The sequence below is a fragment of the Vespa mandarinia genome, chromosome 6 (genome assembly GCF_050613455.1).
Source record: "Vespa mandarinia isolate Hongniang chromosome 6, ASM5061345v1, whole genome shotgun sequence".
Classification (NCBI taxonomy): domain Eukaryota; kingdom Metazoa; phylum Arthropoda; class Insecta; order Hymenoptera; family Vespidae; genus Vespa; species Vespa mandarinia.
In genome coordinates, this window is record NC_140815.1 from 6,389,672 (window position 1) to 6,412,107 (window position 22,436).

A 22,436-nucleotide genomic window follows, 5' to 3' on the forward strand; every position below is an offset into this window, starting at 1 on the left:
CAAGTAATGCAAACATATACCAAAATGCCTACTCACAACGATGTGGTCATCCTTTAATCCTCTTTAAACTACCATAAAACTGATGTGTATTAATGAGTTTACGTTGAAAATTAAATCATACGATTAGAGGCATAGTTAGTTTGCATCTTAAATATTTGTTCGGCAATGTCAAGAATGTTATTTTTCTATTAAATATATATGATCTTGGATACATCTAATGATCTCAATTATAGCAAATAAACTCTTTTCTCTATGGTATTCCAATATACATGAACATGTGTGCATGCATAATACGAGACAGATAGGATTGGAGTACTGGCCGAATGTGGATTAGAGAACATGATAATTTGCCACGTGACTGCTGCCAGTCCTTCGATGAATCCCATTACCATATGGTAATCACCATAATTTTGTTATAATCCATCCTCAACTAGTAATGAAAATTATTCATTAAATATGACTTTCACTTCGGCCCAAAAATCTTGCGTGTAATATTTCGATTTTATTTATCTTTAATCATATCGTATTACATATTTACATTGAATTATTATTTACATTTAATATTTGAAAATTATTTCGATATAGCCATCATATTCGATATATAATAATTTTTATGTTTTTAATTTAATTAAAAGTAAAACAAGAAATCGGAACGTTAATTGAAAATAAATTAATTCGAAATAAAATAATTAATCAAGAGAATATAATACAGGGCTTACTTAATGATCGACAATTTTGATTCGATCATTTACTTTAAAAAAAAAAAAAAAAAAAAAAAAAAAAAGAAGAAAACCAATCTTCCACCGGTATATCCTGATAATTGTTGAGGTATATCGATAATTATAAAAATTTATATAATTAATTTAAGTGAATGATCAGAGAGAATGCAAAAGTAATAAATCCAAGTATCGTTACGCATATTCAAATATAAAATAGTGACGATTGTTAGCAGGTAATTAATATATATTTATATTACGTTAGTTAATTAGTTCGATTCGTCCAATGTTTTTCGATAAAATTATATATTACATCTTTGATCCTTGATGCAATTCTATCGTCGATGCAAAATGCACTCTATGGTTATTTTATATATACTATATGGAAATATATACGTATAGGGAAGAAAAATTTTGGATAGTCTTACATTTCAATGGTTCATATTAAAGGTTATATATATATATATATATATATATATATATATATATATATATATATCATAATGGAAACGTACCGAAGTCGTATTTGTTCCAATTAAAATTTTTCCATCCTTGTCTTTTTTTTTTTTTTTTTTTCTTTCTTGAAATATCATTCGTTTTTCATTTATGGTTAACAAGGCACGCTAGTGATACGTGAACGTATCCATGTATCCAGGTGCAAGTATCACGCACGCAGGATATCACGTGATGGGCAAGAACAATTTCAGGCTCTCGTCATCGCTCAGAAGCGGCTCGTAACTTGCTGGGTGGCAAGAACAATTAGCTACGAGCCCGTGGAATTGCCAAGGGCGATACAATTGGCTCGTCCCCGCCCGGTTTCGTCGCGATACATTTCTACGTGTTCCTTCTGTGAACGAAAATACACATACATACATATATATATATATATATATATATATATATATATATATACATATATACGTACATACACGATGATACTCCTAGCAATACTAAAGCACCACTACCACAATCAACAGAGGTAACACCACAACGTCGGCCAACGTGAGTTACTACCCTCGTCCAAGTTTCTGTCGACGGCTCCAATCTGGCAGGGACCATGCGACATTGTCCAAAATCTCCGGAAACTGCATCGGGTTACGTTATATGAAGGCGGTATTCTCTATAAATAGGCTAACTCTTGCCTCTTCCCATTAAGCTCACATTCGTAGCACGTTTCGCGCATTTCTCATAGCAGGACAGGAGGTGCCCTTGTTGGAGCCTGTTTTTATTGCAAGATAATACGGAGGCGAGTACGTTCGAATGCGACCTCGTTAAAATGGTATTTCCGACGAAACATCAGCATCGAAAAAAGAAAAAAAAGAAAAGAAAAGAAAAGAAAAAGAAAAAAAAACAAAAACAAATGAAACAAAACATCCAAACTAACTTACATTTTTCGAACTCCGAGTTCGATTTATTTTCAATAAAGGGAATTACTTCAAGTTTCTAACAACGGGATGATGTTAAAGGTAATAGATATAATCAAAAAAGAGGAAGAAGAAGAAGAAGAGGAAAAAAAAAAGAGAAACAAAGTAGATTATATATCGATTCCTTTGTTCGATGGGAGAGAACGTTTACGCGAAGATAAACTTATAGTGTCTGTTCCCTATAAAACACCGAATCCGCTTTAAACGGATTCTTGATCCCGGATAAAGCGAGAGCCTTATTGATGCTGTCGAAACAATACGACGAACTTTTAAATAGATTTCTCTTTCGATGGATGAGAAAAAGAGAGAGAGAGAGAGAGAGAGAGAATATAAAAATAAAATGTAATCTAAATATATTATATTTATAAGTATGTCGTACATCTAAAGGATGTATCAGAACATGCTCTATATTCTTTACTTTACTCTAATTCTATTTTCTTCGCACGTGCGCATGAACGAGCTCAAAGCTCGAAGTCTAGGATGCAAGTTAAATCCATTTTGCTGGTAGTATACGAGGCGCGGTCGGCCAATGGCGAGTTTCCGACGACGACGGCCGCTGCTATATTTCAACTTAATTAAGCTGGCGTTTACATTATCGAATTTATATTTTAATAACCACGATTTAATGCGTGGCCTTGCGGCGCCACCTTGGCTATAGTTATTTCTCTATGGTGTAAAACCATGGATTACATAAAAGCTAAGATAAAAAGAAAGAAAGAAGAAAAAAAAAAAAAAGAAAAAAAAAAGAACACACTTTTACCTTTTCTTTCATCAAATCGATTTTTACCAGCACCATCTTCCTTTCTGGCATTTAATTTTAAATTCGATAACTAATTTGAAAGTAATTTATTATCGATCGACCGATAGATATCTCGTTCTTACGTAATCGATTGGAATTACACGTCTCGAAGGAACCTTTACCCTTCCTAATTCAAATCTATTACCGTTCGAACCTTTTTCTCACCGTTTCACTCTGTGAAATGATGGGTCTTAGGTGTTATTCTTGATTTTTAATTTCATCTCGGAAAATTACATTGGAATAAATATTTGAAAATCATTCAGGCCCATTATTTTTACTTTTCTTTTCGTTTGATTAAATGTTAGTCTCTAGTAAGAAATCATAGAATTTCAAACGAGAAAACGAAATTACATCTCTTCCCTTCGAGTAATTTCAGACTCCTCACTCTCTCTCTCTCTCTCTCACACACACACACACACACATACACACGCGCAATATTAGTAAAGTTTTTAGTTTAGTCTTCCACAAAAAGAAGATATCTTACGACCTTTATGTTTTACTGCAAAAGTTTTGCGTTTATTCGTAGGTCATAAAAGTTAAACAACTTCGTGTTCATAATATTTATTATCATTTCAATGATTGTCCTCAAAGAAAGTCGAAACAATGTCAATGAGACATAAGTAATTTTGCTATTTCATTCATACTCGAGTACTCGTTCGTACTCGTTTTTACTCGTTCGTACTTGCTTAAACTTTTATTTGCTTTATTAAACTGGACGAACAACGTGCTCAAAGAATCGGTCAGCCCCTTTATCCTGTCTATTTAGCCGACATATATCGATATTACTGTCATGAACAAGACACGTCTCACGATTCTCGAGTTATGCCAGTAGAATTCCCTTTTATCGAATAGGCCACGTATTCGACGCTTGAACGAATCCGACTAAACGAATAAATAGAATTTTCGTTTCGATAAATGTGCTCTTGCTACGGCAAACATTACTTCGTAATCAAGTTCTTCCTTCGTATTTTCATAGTTTAAAGTTCATACAAATTTATCATAGACACGGAAAAAAGTGAAGCTCGATTTCACGTTAAATTAAAATTTAGCTCAACGATCATTTACTCAGTACACACTTGTTCTTTTTCTTGACGATTTTATCGACTTTTTTCGTATTTTCTTTTTTCTTTCTTTCTTTCTTTCTTTCTTTCTTTCTTTCTAGTTTCTTTACCCTCGACGACGCTCTCAAAGCATGCCAGTACCTCTCTTTTCTCAACTTTCTTGATAAACGCTCATGGCAACTCCGAGGATCTTATCCGGCCAAGAATAGGATTAGGATTTGATCCGAGTGGATCATAATTTTCCGTACAGCCAAGTATTCGGAGCTCTTGATCTAGTGCGTTCAACCTCTCTCTATTCGCTTTCAATGTTTTAACATTTCATTCTCTCTCTTTCTCTCTCTCTCTCTCTCTCTCTCTCTCTTTCTCTATCTTTATCCTTTTCTCTTAAATTAGTGCATAGGAAAAATTTTAATAGCCTGTTAAAATGTTTTGTTTAATTGTTTTTTATATAACGAACTTTGAAGTAATCGATTTTATGGCATACGAACATGCATTGTTCTAACAATGAAACTCGTTAAGGTTCGTTAAGCCAGAAAATTTTAGGAGTTAAGTTATCAAAAATTTGTGTTCTATTTTTGTTCGTTGAGATATAATCAAACGGGAATAATATATCCTATAGGAAAAGTTCATGTTGCTCGTAAGAGGAGAAAATGGGAGAAAAGGATGGTATTTCTAAAAGGATGAGAGATGCGAATCTCTGAGTGGAATATTCGGTAAGCTTTTGCGAAGCTTTCGACGAACGAGTGAGTCGGTCGGTCGGTTGGTCGGTCGATATAAACAACGGCGACAAAACGTAGACATAAACGGCAGATATTCTGCGCTTCTAACGCTGCGTTTCTGAAGACCTCTCGAAAAGCAAGGGGACCCTTTGGGTAAGCAACGCTCTTCAGAGATTCGTCGGCATGCTGCCTTTGATAGCTTTTCAAAGTGCGGAGGCGCGTCCATCCCATCAACACCGAAGAGTACCATCTTCCCTGGTACCACAGTTTTCTCTTTTTCTCTTCCTTTCTCTCACTTTTATCCTTCCTCTATCTCCTTTTCTTTCTTGTATCTAACTCTCTATCGTCGCATACCCTTTGTACCATTTTGTGAAATGCAAAGCGGAACATGCCGTGGTTCGAGCGGTCACTTGGCATGAACTCGATATATATATATATACATGTGTGTGTGTGTGTGTGTGTGAAATGGAGAGAAAGACGACGAAATTTTAGAGAAAGGAAAAGAAGAACGAGGGGATACGTTGTACCGGACAGCTGGTTTGACATTGGATCGGTTCAAAGCTGGAACGCGAAGAGAGCCTAGCATTCTATGCATGTGAAAGCTCTTCTTGACTGGATCGACCCTTGAAGGACTTTTCTCTTCGTGAGAACTTCTTCACAGAAAATCACTGAGGAGATTCAAGAGAAAGCTATGTACTTTCGAGGACCGGTTATCTATGTATATGCGTACGTATGTCGATGACAAATCGATACCAGTCGAACTGTCGAGAACTGGTAGAAATTATGTTTTAATAAATTCATTTCGTTTTTAATAAATTCATCATGATTTATCTTCTTTTTTACGTCGGATATTAAAAGGATTAACCTCTTGGTGGTTCATCTTTTGTACGACGAAAAAGAGATGTCTTTTGTATAGGGGAAAAAGAAAAAAAAGAAACGAGATAGATAGATAGATAGATAGATAGATAGATAGATAGATAGATAGATAGAGAGAGAGAGAGAGAGAGAGAGAGATGGAATAGTAGATTTATGTATTCTAACCGACAGAAGGTGAACGTCCCCTTTTTATCGTACAAAATCATATAAAGGTAAAAAAAAAAAGTGCATATAAGATTTTGTTAAAAGATATTATATTATGATTACGTTTTATGCGAAAAAAGAAAGAAAAAAAAAAAAAAAAAAAAAAAGAAAGAAAAAAAAATCCATAAGAAAAGTAATTGTCATACAAGAGGTGGTTAGATACACAAGTAGGTATTTCGAAGAGGTAAAAAAAAGTACATAAAAAGTTTAGAATGAAGGAAGAACAATTGAACGGTTCTACTTAAGTTAAATCGTTTTTCGATATCGACGAAAGCAGCAGCAGCAGCAGCAGCAGCACAGTAATTACGAGCTTCCTTTAATGGAGGCAATTCAATCGTCTTTGTCTTCGCTCGCTGATCACGATTTTTAATAGAAGATGGAGTTAATGGAAGTTAGACGATGATGAAGAAGATGTTGAAAAAGGGCTTGTTCAACGATCACGTTTCATTCTGGTGAACTATGGGATGACCGGTTTGGGCTTGGTCAAATTTCCATATATAATTTCACATGGCAGAAAGCGAAATTCCATCAATAACTTATTATGCATCTACGATAGAACGTGTGTCGTTCGTTTTGAATATGAATGCGAATAGATCGAATGATAATTCTCAAAACTAACCAGTGTGAGCGTATGAAAACGTGCCCTGATATGAAAACGTGTTAGCGTTCGACTTACTTGTCGAGTTTAATCCTTTTTATTTTGTTTCTCTTTCTTTCTATCATTCTTTCTTGCTTTCTTTCTTTTTTTCTTTTTTTTTTTTTTTGTCTTTTCATTTTATTTCTTTTTCTTTTTTTTTTCTTTTTTTCCTTCGATGGTAGACGATGGTTAGTGGGGCTTTTCATTTCTTTTTTTTTTCTTCTTCTTTTTCTTTTTTTGTTTTTTGTTTTTGCTTTTTTTCGAAAATATCAATGAGTCCGTTGTGTCACGGTAACGGGCACAACGACAGGACGATATTTCTCTTTAATTTTTATTTCGCCCGTAATACTCTCCTCTCGTGACTATTTAATGGCTATAATTTATCCGAGAATGTACGCATTTTCTCATTATTTCGATCGTTCTGAAAATTCGTAAATATTTGTAATATATATATATATATATATATATATATATATATATATATATATGGCTAAAACTACATAACGGAGTTGGTTTAACGTAATATATAGAATAATTAATTAAGATTAATTTAATTTCGCATAATACGATTCTGAATAACGATCATGCGATTAATATAAAAAAATTATTAAGATATATCACGCCGCAGATATTCCTTCATCTTTATTAGATTTTATATATTTCCTATTTCGACCATCTAATCCGGCCAGATATACATTATATGTGTACGTGTATATTTGTGTATTACATGAGAAATAAATAAAGATACACTTTTATTCGCGTTCGAACAGAGACGCGATTCGATCGCGAAATATCCCACGGGCTTTTTCTATCGATATGTTTCTTTTTTTTTTTTTTTTTATTTTTTTTTTTTTTTTCTTTTTTTTTGTAAGCTACAAAAAAAAATGCAGTCACAAGGACTATATACACAAAATGATGCATACTTTACATTATGCAATATATAGAAATATTATACTCAATTACTATTTCATACAAAATCCACCATGTTTTCCATTAACTTTTGCACATTCTATTGCTGAGGCACCTATTATTTGTACGGTATATTGAATATCTTGGAAAATTGTTCATCGCATGCATTGTTCATTGGCTTCGATTGTTCGTTGAAATTGGTGCGAATGGTTAAATGATATTATGCACGAGAGAGAGAGAGAGAGAGAGAGAGAGAGAGAGACAGAGAGAGAAAGTTTATATTTCATAAACGTAGATCCAATAGCGGAAGCTTTTATCTTCGATATATTTTATTTCCTATTTGCCGTGTTCCATTTTAGTCGTTGCTTCGATAGACGAAACATCACGAAAACAACGTTTCCAGTTTTCATTCAATCCATTTCGTTTAACCTACTTTCCGTTTTTATCCATAGTTATATATATATATATATACATATATATATGTATGTGCGTGCATGCGTGTGTGTGTGTGTGTATGTGTATATATATATATATATATATATATATATATATATACGTATGTATGCATGTACACCGACAATCAAGAATAACATACCAGTCAATTTCATATCGCTAGAGAAAGTTTAATATTCCTATCTACTTCATACAAATAGCTAGAAAAAAAAGTATATATATATATATATATATATATATATATATAATTGAGAGTATATAAAGTTTGTACATATAATGTACTACAAATCCTTATAGGATATGTTATAAAACACGCGTGTACTTAATTCACCGTATATTCATTTTCACATTGTATTCGGCTGTTAAATAAAAATCGGATGAGGGTTCAAAAAAAAAAAAAGAAAAAAAAAGAAAAAAAAAAAAAAAGAAAAAAGAAATAGTATATCCGAGATATTGAATCGTTTTTTTAATAAATTATTTCGTGAATCGTTGAAACTCAATTCTCTTCTATGAACGTTGCCCATTTTATATAAATCTTTTTGTAAATCGAGAAAAACGATAGAAGTATCCATGATTCAACGAACAAATATAATATATTTTTCTATTCGTCTATTTTTTTCATTTATTTTTTACTTTTAAGAAGCTTTGAAATATGACTTTTCAACGTTGTCGAAAATCAAAAGAAGACGTAAAATAGAAAACGACAGGAGAAACAAACTCCGGCACTCCGTCAAAACGAAATATCTTTGGATGGTTACAACGATGGTACAACGATGAAAATGCTCGCTGACTTTTCTTACCTACTGTGAAGAGGATGTTGGTTTTCCTTTCTCGACTCATGTACTTACATATATACGTCGGGAAAAGAATGTGCATCGTGGATACGTTTACGACAGAAGAGGGAAAGGAACAGGTACTTGCGAAAAATGTCGTTACTCCGTCGTCTACGTCTTTCTAGTTTTATAAGCTTTCCAAGATATCGAATGTCTGGTAACTTTTATGTACACCCACGTATTTACCCACGTAACGTTGGCAACGACAAATATATACATACATATATATATATATATCTTTTCACGAATTTTGCAGCTTAGAAATGGCTTATTAGAAAAGACTCTCTCTCTCTCTCTACCTCTCTCTCTCTTTCTCTCTCTACCTCTCTCTCTCTTTCTCTCTCTACCTCTCTCTCTCTTTCTCTCTCTACCTCTCTCTCTTTCTCTCTCTATCTCTCTCACTCATTCACTTTTACGTTCTCTCGTTTATGTTTGCATACATTCATATATACGTATATATATATATATATGTATACACACATAAATGTCACCAATCAGAAATATGAGAAACTTCTGTCGTTAAAGGTCATGTAAACATACGAAAAGCAATTTCTGTTAGTCCATATATAAACATTCTTCGAGCGTACACGTTAGAATTTCCTAAGGGATAGACGAAACGATCTCTTATGGTCCACTTAAAATCACGGAGCGCGAATTACGTTCGTTAATTCACCGGAATGGAGTGAACCCCGATGGTAGCTTCAATTTGAACGAAAACGTTGGATCTGTTAAAAGCATGGTCAAAATCCTGCCGCAATTCCGGAGACGAAGTATATCTTGCGGGTACCAACCAACCGACCAAAACTAACCTGAATGTTAACGATTTAAGAAGAAGAAGAAGAAGAAAAAAAAAAGAAAGAGGGAGAAATAGAAAGATAGGAGTTGGATTTAAAAGAAATCAAAAGAAGGTAATGACATTTTTCGTATAGTTTTTTCACTCGAACCGTACAAAGTTTAATTACCTAGTTATCACGTTTTACTGCGTTACGCGTTTTAGAACGTTAATTCCAACTTTTCGCCAACGACCGAGCTTTTCTCAAACTAGAGTATGCAACAGAGTGAAACGAAAAAAAAACAGAGAGAGAGAGAGAGAGAGAGAGAGAGAGAGAGAGAGAGAGAGAGAAAGAACGTAGCTAACTTGTATACCAGCTTCCGTTGTGCATGAATAGATCACCGAGATTTTTCTGCACGTTGAATCGAAAACAAAACAAAAATAAAATAGCTGAAACATCGATCAGACACGACCAGCGTCGTTTGGGTTACCTTTTATATACATTGAAACATAACTTTGTTTCATACCCGACCTAAAACACAATTTCTGATTTTGAATCAAATCATACAGGAAAAGTTTTTCAATCGATATAATATCATTTCGAACGACATGAATCTCTGTCTGAATTATTTAAATCATAGTTGAAATTGAATGATATTAATGAATTTGAGAAAAGATGAAGATGATCGGTCAAAAAGAAAAAGAGAAAAAATTATAAAATCATTAATTAATTTTGCAAGAATAGGTATCGTTACTTTCGATAATTATAAACGGTATTCTCTTTAAACAAAGAGTACGAAATTAACGGCTTAATAATTTAGTCTCTTTGTAGAAATTGATTAGAAAGCAATGACGGGCGAATGAGGTTTGCAAGTACGAAGGTAAGGACTTTCGCAAAAGGAGAGAATTTCTCTATTGTCTAACCTGCAGGGACTTCTCTACCTCTGACTCCTCCTCTCCCTCTCCCTGTCTCTCCCTCTCTCTCTCTCCCTCTCTCTCTCTCTCTCTCTCTCTCTCTCTCTTTTTGTCGGCTAAGCCAATTATCGGTCCAGCGGAAATACGGAGCTTCGGCGAAGACTAATTTATGCCGGCTTCCTTGTGTGTGATTCCGCCCTGAGATCGGAAATGTTTCCTGATTACCATACCTCGAGTTTCCAGGAAAGCCGACGACAATCGTTTCAAGTGATCCCGTCTCTCTCTCTCTCTCTCTCTCTCTCTTTCTCTCTCTCTCTCTCTCTCTTTCTCCCTACTTCTCTCAATTCGATTCGATTCGCTTCGCGAATATAGCTATGCTTAAGTTAGGGTCTCTGCAAATCCTCGAACGATACCACCCACCACTATCAGTGCTTTTTCGATCCACGGATGGTTGGGTAAGCAATTCGCCAAACCCCTACAATAAACTACATTTCGACATTTACTAATCGATCATATTGAAATTCTCATATCGCATATCGAAATCCTCGAAGAAAAAAAAAGAAAAAAATAAAAAAAAAAAAAAAAGAAAAAGAGAGAGAAAGAGAGAGAGAGAGAGAAAAAAAAAAGATATAAACAGATTGTTAATTAATCGTTTTAATGTCATATAGAATACTTTATGTCTAAAATATAAGAGAAAAGCAACGCGATGCTTAATTTTATCTAAGCATCTTAAATATTTTATAACTAGTCTATTTCCAGAAGGATGAACTTTTGCCCCAGAAAACTAAGGTGGTAAACTTTACCAGAATTCGGTTAAATTACTCTCAGTGTAAATTCGAGTTCCATCCGTCTTGGCGCGTATTCCTCGCATCACACTTTCCCTTCTTCTTCGGCAAGCTCCAACGGTTTCTTGATATTCTTATCTCCGGATGAATGAAATAATCCTCTAAGAAATGGAGTATGATTAATTTCAAAGAAATACGCTTGAACGATTACGCGTTAAACTCAAACACTTATTATAAAGGCAAAAGTTAGAGAAACGGGATGATAGAAACGAAGGAATACTTTTTAAAATCTTTAGTCACTATTATTCAACATTATATATAATCTCACGTTGGAAAATTAACTATGAATAACTGTTATAATGATTTTCCTTCTTTAGATCTTAGATTATTGTTTATATGAAAGTTATGTTATTATTATATATAATAGTCATAGATTTGCATTTGTTTATATTAAAGATGCATTAAGAACATTATGAAATGATATTGCGATGAATTTACATATCTGACATATCACGATACCGTTATCTCCCTTTGTCTTGATACGCTAATATAATTAGTACGCAATCCATGCCAGAGCTGTCCGTACAATGATATAACTTCAGGTCCAGTTCTACCATGGAGAAAGGGATAAGATGATTCCATTTCTGTATAAAGGCGGATGTACAGGCAGTTGCATTGCGCATCGATTAACCTCATTTCCGGTACGACCGACACAAACTTAGATCCCTATTAAAACGTTTTAACGTCGAGGAAGTTCAAGGGATAAGAAAAAGATTAAGGTAGAGTTTGATCGGGGGAAAAAAAAAATAAATAAAAATAAAAATAAGATAAGATAAAATGACTAACTCGACTTGATATTCTAAAGAAATCTAAAAAGATAAAGGAAAAAGAAGCAGATAGACAGACACAGAGAGAGAGAGAGAGAGAGAGAGAGAGAGTGAGAGTGAGAGTGAGAGAGAGAAAATATATATATGTATATATATACGGATACACAGAAGTTAATACTGCAAGGAGTCTGGATAGGTTCGACGATCATCTCTGAGGAAGATTAAAACTTCCGCTCTAGTGAACTTTACATTAGCCTTTTTTGCTACTATCTACATAACTGCTACGTCTTTTCTTCGTCCTACTTACTCTTTGCAAGAAGAGCAAATAAAAAGAAAGATAGAAGGAAAGAAAGAAAGAAAAAAATAAAAAGAAAAAAAAAAGAAAAAAAAGATAAAAAGAAATGAAAAGAAAGAAAGAAGGAAAGACGATCTTCATTGTAATAAAACATTACTCCAAAAAGTTTCAATTTGTTAAAACAGTTCCTATAAAACTTTCGGCACGATGTGAACGCTACTTTACAACGACAAGTAAACATATAATAGTTGTAAATAGCCAATGAAAATAAAAAGTTGAGAAGGGTAATGAATGAGACATAACATAGGTAAGGACAATGTTATAGTCTTTGTAGGACTCTGAACTAAAATGAAATGTAATAGATGGGAATCTCTTACATGGGAAAAAGTGCAAATCAAATATTTTTCTTGAGAGAAAAACTTTTGATTAATTAAAATGTTATCATATAACAATATACTCGATTTGTATTAGTAATCTATAAATAATAATCTAGTTCTTAATTATTTTAAATAATATAGATAAATACGATTAAATGAAGATAAAAGTTCTTTATTAATTTATAATAATTCCTTACAAAATTTCAATAATAACTTCTCTATCTACTTTCTCTCCGTCTTTTGCTTTAATATTTATAGATTTTAGAATTAATGGAAAATTAATATTTCAACTTTCGACGAGAGATAAACTATAATTTCATTGATGCTACCTCGAATTTATCCATGTAGATATATATATATATACGTATGTAAATTTCGAATTGGACCTTTGGCATATAAAGCATTCGTGAAATTGATGCATCCTCACGCATATAAATGGACGGACCATCGTACCTGATCTAAACGTAAAATGTTCATTTCTAATTATGATCAAATCCTTCGATTAAATACCCTTTTATATATCTATTTATAATTCTCATAAGTTCGTATATAATTAAATTTGTTAATTTCTAATCGAAATATGTTCAATTAATATTTTATTTCTCTACCAAATTGTTTAAAGAAACAAAGATCGATGTAATATATTATATTCGTCGATTATTATTATTATTATTATTATTATTATTATTATTATTATTATTATTATCATCATCATCATCATTATTATTATTATTAAGTCAGGTTATAAATAGATTCACTTAACACACTCGTTGTCTATTTATATCGTAGAGGAAAATTGTAAGAGAGAAAATCACCAAGGAAAAACAGGAAGAAAATTTTTATTGTAATAATCACGATGATCTCAACTGTTAAGGGATGCCATTTGGAAAGTAGGTAATGCTTTTGCATCGTTTATACATAAGCGGTTCACCTTGCATTTTCACGTTCGTTGCATAAATGTAATACTGTGTTGCTAGTAGAAGAGAAAGAAAGATATATATATATATATATATATATATATATATATAGAGAGAGAGAGAGAGAGAGAGAGAGAGAGAGAGAAAGAGAGAAAGAGAGCGAAAAAGAGATAAGAGGAAGAGAGTAAGATAAGCAGAAGCTAAAGGAAGGATAGAAGAGGATAGAAGTATATAAGCTTGTTCGCCGGCTTGCAGAAACGTAATGGGTCCTGTTTCTGCTTCTTGCCTGAGATAATAAGGAATGATATTAGGATTATTAAAGAGCCTATCAGTACGCGTCTCTTGCCACTTACCATTTCTTAAGTAAAGATCCTTGCTAAAGATTTCGAGTGTTTTATTTTAACCATTGAACGATACCTTTTGCATAAGCTAAATCTCAAAATAGCCAGGAGAATATTGAAAAATGATTAATTAGACGTTCCTAAAATCGAACGATATAATATCATTGGAAATTCAATGAACATTAATTCTATTTAATGTTAAACGATCATATTACATCGTAATACTTTTTCTTTTTCGTTAATCATTTTATATTGTTGATAAATTTTCCATCGTCAAACGATACTGTTATTTTTCTCATTTTGTCTACCTTTTTCTCTCTCTCTCTCTCTCTCTTTTTCTCTTTTTTTTTTTTTTTTGACAACTTTTGATATAAATAATAATCCCATCTAAAAGAAGAATAAATATATGCTTCGAATGGAAGTGAGCTCGATCTAATAAAGGAACTTTCGGATTTATGAGTATATTTCATTTTTAATGCGAAAAATGATAAAGAAATATATGCGAAACTATAAAATATATTGGGAAAAACTGTCGGATAGAGAAAGAAAGGGAATAATATTAAACGAATGGAAAAAGAAGAAACGACGCGAGAAAGATTAAACTCGTTTAAAATATTTATTTTATTCTGATGTAAAAACATTGTCCTTCATGTATACGTATCTTACAATTCGTAAGATTTGAAAACAACAACGTGCATCACGAAAGCCAACGTTTTCTTATTATTGACAATTGATCCAAGTAAGATATTCGTAAATGAAAAAAAAAAAAAAAACCAAAAAAAACAAAAAAAAGAAAAAAGAAAAAAGAAAAAAGAAAAAAGATACGACAGAAATGCAGGAGGTAAAGGGAGAGGAGGGGGGAAAAAAGGCTAAAGGAGAGAAAAAAAGTAATATAATCGTAAAACAAAGGAAAAGAAATCATACCGTTGTTCACGTTGTTGTTGTTGTTGTTTTTTTTTTTTTATTTTTTTTATTTTTTTTTATTATTATTATTATTATTATTACTACAGTATACGAAATGGTTAGTATGTTTTATATAGCGCGTTAAGTGCATTAACTCTGATCACTGTCTGGAATAACTTTTTTAATGTAAAAAATGTATTTACCTTAAGTAAGTACGTATTTTCACTCGATGACATATTCAATAATATTTACAAGAGAAAGTAACCTGTTACTAGAGGACGTTATCCTTTTTGGTTGGGGCCAACTCGCATGGTTACTGTAGGTTTAAATAACTCTAAGTAGAAACGATTTGTCGGCTTTACGAGCCATCGAAGTGACTAACGGCGTCGCGAAGTGTATAGTACTGTAAGGGGAGAGATGTACACCCTCTTGTTGGATATCATCTTATGTTTCTCATAACTTGGCCAACGGATGAAAAAAAAGGATGTTGAATTATTTTGATTTACTTGATGAGCATGTACCGATGATAGGAGGACGGGTGGAGGGACGGGCGAGAAGTATAGAGAGAGAGAGAGAGAGAGAGAGAGAGAGAGAGAGAGAGTCAAAAGGAAGCATGATAAAAAAAAAAAGAAGAGAGAGAGAGAGAGAGAGAGAGAGGGAGAGAGACAGTGAGAGAGAAGTTTTTCTCATAAATTTCCTTTATTAAATACTCGAAGAATTCGTACTCGTCAAAAGCGAAGAAGATAACATTTTTTCAAAGGGAAATGAATTAATAGAAAAAAAAAAAATATATATATATATATATATATGCCATCGACGAATATATTTTTTCCCATTTTTTATTTTTTTTGAGCTATTTTTTCTCCTTTTTTTTTGCGAATATTTCGAACCAACGATATTTTATATACCGTTTTTCTTTCTCTCTCTCTTTCTCTCTCTCTTTCTCTCTCTTTTTCTCTCTCTTTCTGAAAATAGATGCCATGTAACGAAGGGAGAAACAACGGCTGCAAGAGCTCATTAGTACTCAATATATCGCAAAGCGATGACACGCAGATGGAACGACTAACGCGTACAATTCTCAGCTGGCGACGTGTTGTTCTCAGCTTTCATACATATACACACACATATACATATATATATATGTATATATATATATATATATATATATATATATATATATATATATATATAGTCAACAGTCGCAAACGTTACGCTATTGGTCTCGTAGCGAACATCTGCAAATAATGATCGGCAATGTATGCTAGCTTCGCTTAGTCGCTCTACCTATCTCCTCCACCACCATCCTCCCCCCCACACCACCTTCCCGCCATACCCCGCCGTGCTCTCTGATCTCTCAGTAAATTATCGATATTTCTCATAAACGTTGAACGAACGCACGAGAAAGCGAACGAAACGGGAAAGCGACTGAATGGGAAAGTGAACGAACGAAAAGCCACGTGAATACTTTTTCTCTTTGATTTATATATAGAGTTGTGATAGATTCTCAAACGATACGACGTATTTCTCTCGTGTTCCACGATTCGATGAATAGAAGAAGAAAAGAAAAAAAAAATAGAAATTTAAAATGAACAAGAGAGAGAGAGAGAGAGAGAGAGAGAGAGAGAGAAAGAGAGGAAGATAGAGGGAAAGTAAAAATTTAATCCTAGATTACGCGGCTCGTCGAGAGTAATGAAGTGTATTCCGATCGAATTAACAGAGAAAGAGAGAGAGAGAGAGAGAGAATGATTAACGTAAACTCCCTACAGGAATAGTAGTAGAAATTCGTAACTAAATTAAGCAAATATTTGTTTATTCGATATACACCGAAGGAGATAAGTAAATCAAGTTAACTCGTCGGATTGGCAAATCGTTTTATCGATTAAATCAAATCACAAAGCTCGTGAAAGGTCGGCCAAACCAAAATTGGTGAATTATTACAGTCGAATTTTTCTTCATTTTTTCCGGAAAAAAAAAGAGAAAAAGAGAGAGAGAGAGAGAGAGAGGGAGAGGGAGAGAATGGGTACGCGGGATAGCATTAGCGAGATTAAATTGTATGGCATATAAAAGAAAAAAGAATGGGAGAGTAAAGGTGAAAAGAAAAAAAAAAATCTCTGGTGAAATCCTGGACAACGCCTTTAAATCGAATGTCTAACTTCGTTCGATTTATTACTACTTCTGGTAAGTCTTCGATCTTCTTCAATGTGAGAAGTGAGAATAAGGTAATTCAATAGTTTTATCTTCCGTTATCTCCGATCGTTGTGACGATAATCGCGTGTTAATCTGTTTTATCAGGTAACAAAGAAAAAAGGATTGTAGATTATTTCGAAATAGTACACGATAAATGAATGGCAATAGAGATAATCGTAAAATACGTACGTTTGGTTATCTTTTATTTAACTATTTCCTACAACAATAGAGAGAACATAGGTATTCGTTGGAGAATGGCTACACTGACCCCCTTTTTCCTAGGACATCGATCAAAGTCACAAATGTTTAGATCCACCGCTCTTTTTCCGCAGTCTTGTACATACGTTTGCTTTCCCCAGAGAATTTCGTTCTACATTAACGAAGACTAATCATTGTTACCAGAGCGAACGAAGCTAGCTAAAGCAATGGTTTTGGTCGATCGATCGATCGATCGATCGATCGATCGTTTTATCCTTAGAGAACGTAATCTTTCTTTCTTCCGATTTTATTCGATAAATTAACTATAAAACAAACGATCTAGTTTTCTTCGATTCTCGACAAATGATAGAGAGGATCAAAGAGGTCGAAGAATTCAAAAAAAAAAAAATAAAAAAAAAAAAAAAAAAAAAAAAAACAAAATTTTTATCTTTACAGTTCTTTTGTTTTTTCTTTTCTTTTTTTTTCTCTCTCTCTTCTTAATAAAGTTTCCCGTGTACCTTGTGTAATAACCGTAATACTGATCAAAGATAGCAAGCACGAATTCCATTCGCTTCAAATTCAGTTCGCGTCTCGATCGTAGAATTTCTCGAGGAGGAAAGAGGCACGCGCGAATAAATACCTTCACCAAAGAAAGAAGTTCGAGGAAGTGTCAAGAAACGTCGCATCCGAAGTTCGTTTTCAAGGATATCTGGTATGCGCCATAGTCAGCGAGACATAATGCAGCATTGGTCCGCACATAATACTGATAGTTGGCTCCGATCCCAAAGACCTACCTCACACAAACACTAAGGACCACTACTATTACTACACTACTACTACTACTACTACTACTGCTACTACTACTACTAACACTCTCTTCAGGGAAGAAGGAAAGGACTAACTCGGACGAACTACTATTCTGTCAAGCATGTTACCTTCTCGTAGTTTAGCCTTGCATGTGCGTCCCAAAGTAACACGACGACGTGTGGCCTTACAGCCGACCTCTAACGAGCGGAATTCGACACTATTGATCTAAGCGAACTTTTGTAGAGTTCTAAACTTCTCTCTCTTTCTATCTCTCTCTCTCTCTCTCTCTCTCTCTCTCTCTCTCTCTCTCTCTCTTTCTCTCACTCTCTCACTCTCACTCATTCTCTTTATCTTTCCTCACTTTAATCATTTTATTACCACCAACGAACTTATAACTTTAGAATAAAAATGTCCTCGTCAATGAATCAAATCTTCACATAATTTTCAGACTCATACATTCGTTATTCATCAAATTTAATTTTAACAGATTTTATTACATCTGTTTAAATATTTCGTATAATCATATTAAAGATTCCTCTTTCCCTTTTAATTTTAATTCTCTGCACTGTTAATTTTTATCTTATGAAGATGACGTATAAAGTTATAGTCATCATAGATACTTACTTCGTTTCTATTGGATAGATATTCGCAATTTCTAATAGACGAGTAATATCGTCAAACTTCGTACATCGATGTAACAAAATTTTTTTATTAATATCATATTTTTGAACGTATATATGTATGTATGTACGTACGTACGTTTCGAAATGAAAATAGTTCACGGTAGTTAGGTATAATAAACAAAACTAAATTCTATGATTTAGCACGAAATTAAGGTTTGAGATTGTAAGCGAGGCTAACGAAGAGAGATCGATGGGGAAATACGTATAATGGTTTTTACGGTTCGTAGAACGTCGTTAGTGTGAATTCACTTTTCTCTCAACGTCGCTACGGCAGATTGTTCATTTTACGTAGGACACGTCATAGTTACTCCTTTGTCTCAACCGCGTTCATTTGGTTTAGTTAGCCGCCGTGTTGTAGCTTTGTAACATAAGGTGAATGAGAAAGGTATACGCAAATAGATAAAGGAAGAAGAGAAAGAGAAAGAGAGAGAGAGAGAGAGAGAGAGAGAGAGAGAGAGAGGGTAAGTGAAAGAAAGAGAGAGAGAGAGAGAGAGAAAGAGAAAACTCGGACGGCTGATATACGGTTAGCATTGTTGCACGGACGACTACCACTTTCTAACCCCTGTCCTCATCACTCCACTTGTAAATGGGTGGCAGAGTACAGCGGAGGGAGGCAAAGGGGTATTTTTTGCCTCAGTGCATTAGGAACGTGATATTTCAAGCCGAGATCCTCGTAACATCGGCCCAACGTCTCTTCCTTCCTTCCTTCCTTCCACCTACCTTCTCCCCTTGCCCTTACGCCCACACGCCTTTCCTCCTTTTTCTCTATCTTTTCAAGCTGTCTCACGCATACATTTACTTTCTCATAAGGATTTATTTTTTAGCATGTAAAAAAAAAAGAAAAAAGAAAAGAAAAAAAAAAGAAAGAAAAGAAAACAATCAAGAGTCAATTTTTAAAACTCACGATTGACATTACAAAAATCATACCTCGTGTAATCGTATGATCAAACCCTTATGATCGTTCATACTCAAAGAATTTTTGATATTTAATATCTCATCAGATGTATACAGTATGATTCGCATTTTTTTTTTTTCGATAGATTTCCCTTAGGAATCATTGATAGAGCGTCAAAAAATATTCACGAAGGATAGAAATAAAATGTGTAATTCGTAAGTTCAAAAGTTTATTTCCGTTTCGTTCGTTCGTTCGTTCGTTCGTTCGTTCGTTCGTTCGTTCGTTCGTTCATTCGTTCGTTCGTTCGTAGATTCGTTCATTCGTAGTGAAAAGAGAAAAAGATTTTGCCCCCTTTCCAATTCCGGATTAAAGTTTCATCCGGCTTTCCTTCCGATAGGTCTGCACGATAAAATGGTTTCTTTATTTCTTTTCCGTTTTTTTTTCTTCTTTTTCTCTTCTCTCTTTTTTTCTTCTTTTCTATTTCTTTCTTTCTTTCTTTCTTTCTTTCGTTCGTTCGTTCGTTCTTTCTTTCTTTCTTTCTTTCTTTCTTTCTTTCCATCCTCTAAATGCCCCTTCTAATAAACGAACTTTAGTATCGTCGTCGTAACGAGGAAAAGGGAAAGCACGAAGACGAGAGAAGATAAATTTTATAATACACCAAAAAGATATCCTTTGCCGATTAGTTCGAGATCAATGGAAAAGTAAAGATTCTTTCTTAAAGTTAACGTTTTATATCGTTCATAAATGAAAAAGCAAGAAGAGCAGAGATTTCTTACCGTCCAAACGCCGCCATCCAACCGATATGGATGCTCGATCGAGTTTTCAACAGCGACTGCAGCGGTAGCGACAACGTAAAGAAAAGATAACCGCCTTATTCCGTTCTTTCGACAAAGGTCAGGGCTTATGGTTTATCTGAGAAAGCCATGTTGGTCAGGAAGTTTTCAACGGAGCTTTTCTAAAGTGCCGATCGCATGGTCACATTCAATCGACCGGACCGAACTCCAGTACGCGTTCTCTCTCCCTCTCTCTCTCGCTCTCTTTCTCTTTCTATCTCTCTCTTTCTCTTATGTAGAGGTTGCTATTTCCCCGAGTATTTATCGCCAGGGATCGTCCGCTCTCGAATGATACATCGATCGTACCATAAAAAGAGAAAAAGAGAGAAGAAGAAGAAGAAGAAGAAGAAGAGAGAGAGAGAGAGAGAGAGAGAGAGAAAGAGGAAACTTTGAAGTACACTTGGAACATTCATCGTCGATACGAAAATAAACCCGACAAATTTTCAAACTTTTTCCAAAACGATACCATTGAATTTTACGCACTGTAAAATAATTTTTCTTTTCACCAATTCCTTCGAATTTTTTTATCAATTTTATTTGCAAAATTTTTCGTAGAATTGCACGCTTATAATCGGTATCAATATCATCGCATTCATTCTAATCCTTCTTCATTCTGCTGTTCCCTTCTATCCCCTCCACCCCATTACACTTTTCCCCCGACCCCTTCCTCTTCGCATCTCTCTTCGTTAAGAAGACAAGACATAATAATGTGTTATAATGCTCGATGAAACGGAGAAGAAAAAAGAAATAATTAATAAATAAATAAATAAATAAAAAGGGCAAAAAAGATTCACGTCCGAACGTCAATACTTCGGGCGCAAAATTATATATAACGGAGTCTCTCTCTCCCTCTCTCTCTCTCTCTCTCTCTGAGTCTTCTCTTATTTAATCCACGATAGAATTTCCAAATACCTATCTCGAAATCCATGAGGTTTAACTCAGCTCGTACGTAGGAACGGTTGAAATTTTTTACCTTAGCCGTTCGTTCGTTTCGTTACGTTTCGTTTCGTTACGTTTCGTTCATTTTTTCCTTTTCTCTCTCTCTTTTTTTTTCTCCCTTTTCCTTTTTTCTTTCCTCTTTTCTTTTTTTTAGTTTTGTTTTTTCCTTTCTCTCTATTTATTTTTTCTCTTTCTCTTACGATCGAAGTTTTTCATGTTCGAAGCTTTCATCTGAGCGCACTGCCGTACTAGTCTGTATCACGTGCATTCGAAAAGAAAGAGATAGAGATAGGGTGAGAGAGAGAGAGAGAGAGAGAGAGGGACAGGAATTATCGATCCACTTACATGTAGAATCTATTCGAATCGATAGTTCTGCCCAACTAGAAATGTTTCCAAATATCATTCGTGGGTAATACGTACCTCGTTGGAATACCAATAATCGCAGACGTTTACAAGATATTCGTAGGATCTCATGGATCCCATAAATTTCTCTCGATTCGTGTTATTACTTTCACAATTTCTTCTTAATCCGATGCAAACGACCCAATGCAAACGATGCTTGAACAAAGTATTACGAAATGTTAAAATCAGATATTATTGGATATTAGTTAATTTATTTCATTGTGAAATGAAACGAGAAAAATCTAAAAAATGTTATACATATATATACATGTATATATATATATATATATATTCGTTTGTTCGTTAATAACGATAGAAATAAAAATAAAAGGGTATTGGAACATAATCCTATAAGTTTTGCGCATATTAACGAATAGTCAGAAATTCATTGTCTTAGAAATACGATTTGTCCATCCAAATGGAAATCAGCTTTATATTTCCACGGATGTTCGGCATTACGCCAAAGCCGATTATGATAACTCGTCGACGTCAACCATTGGGGGCTTGTAAGGGGTTGGTTGCATGTAGCACGAAAACCGTTGTTTCTAACCTATACCGATAAAGGTAATTGGCCTCGCTTGGTTTCCCTTGTACGACGAGAACGATTAGTCAAACTTCATGGAACGCCGATATCGAGAACTCATTAAAGCGATAATACCTATACTAGAAAGTGTACATAAATAATAATGTAAACGAATTACATAGGATTGTATTCGTTATGGTATAAGA

The 22,436-nt window shown here is 34.0% G+C and overlaps 1 protein-coding gene across 6 annotated transcripts in view; it reads left to right on the plus strand.

The window, feature by feature from the left end:
• LOC118440794 (uncharacterized) overlaps window positions 1-22,436 on the plus strand; it is a 166,672-nt gene that overhangs the window by 39,256 nt on the left and 104,980 nt on the right. Inside the window, exon 1 of one of the 6 annotated variants that reach the window (XM_035864351.2) lies at window positions 9,209-9,539. The exons of the other annotated variants lie outside the window; for them this stretch is intronic. The gene's annotated coding sequence lies outside the window, so the exon portion shown is untranslated. Of the gene's footprint in view, window positions 1-9,208; window positions 9,540-22,436 lie in introns of those variants that run through there. 6 annotated transcript variants of the gene reach the window in all.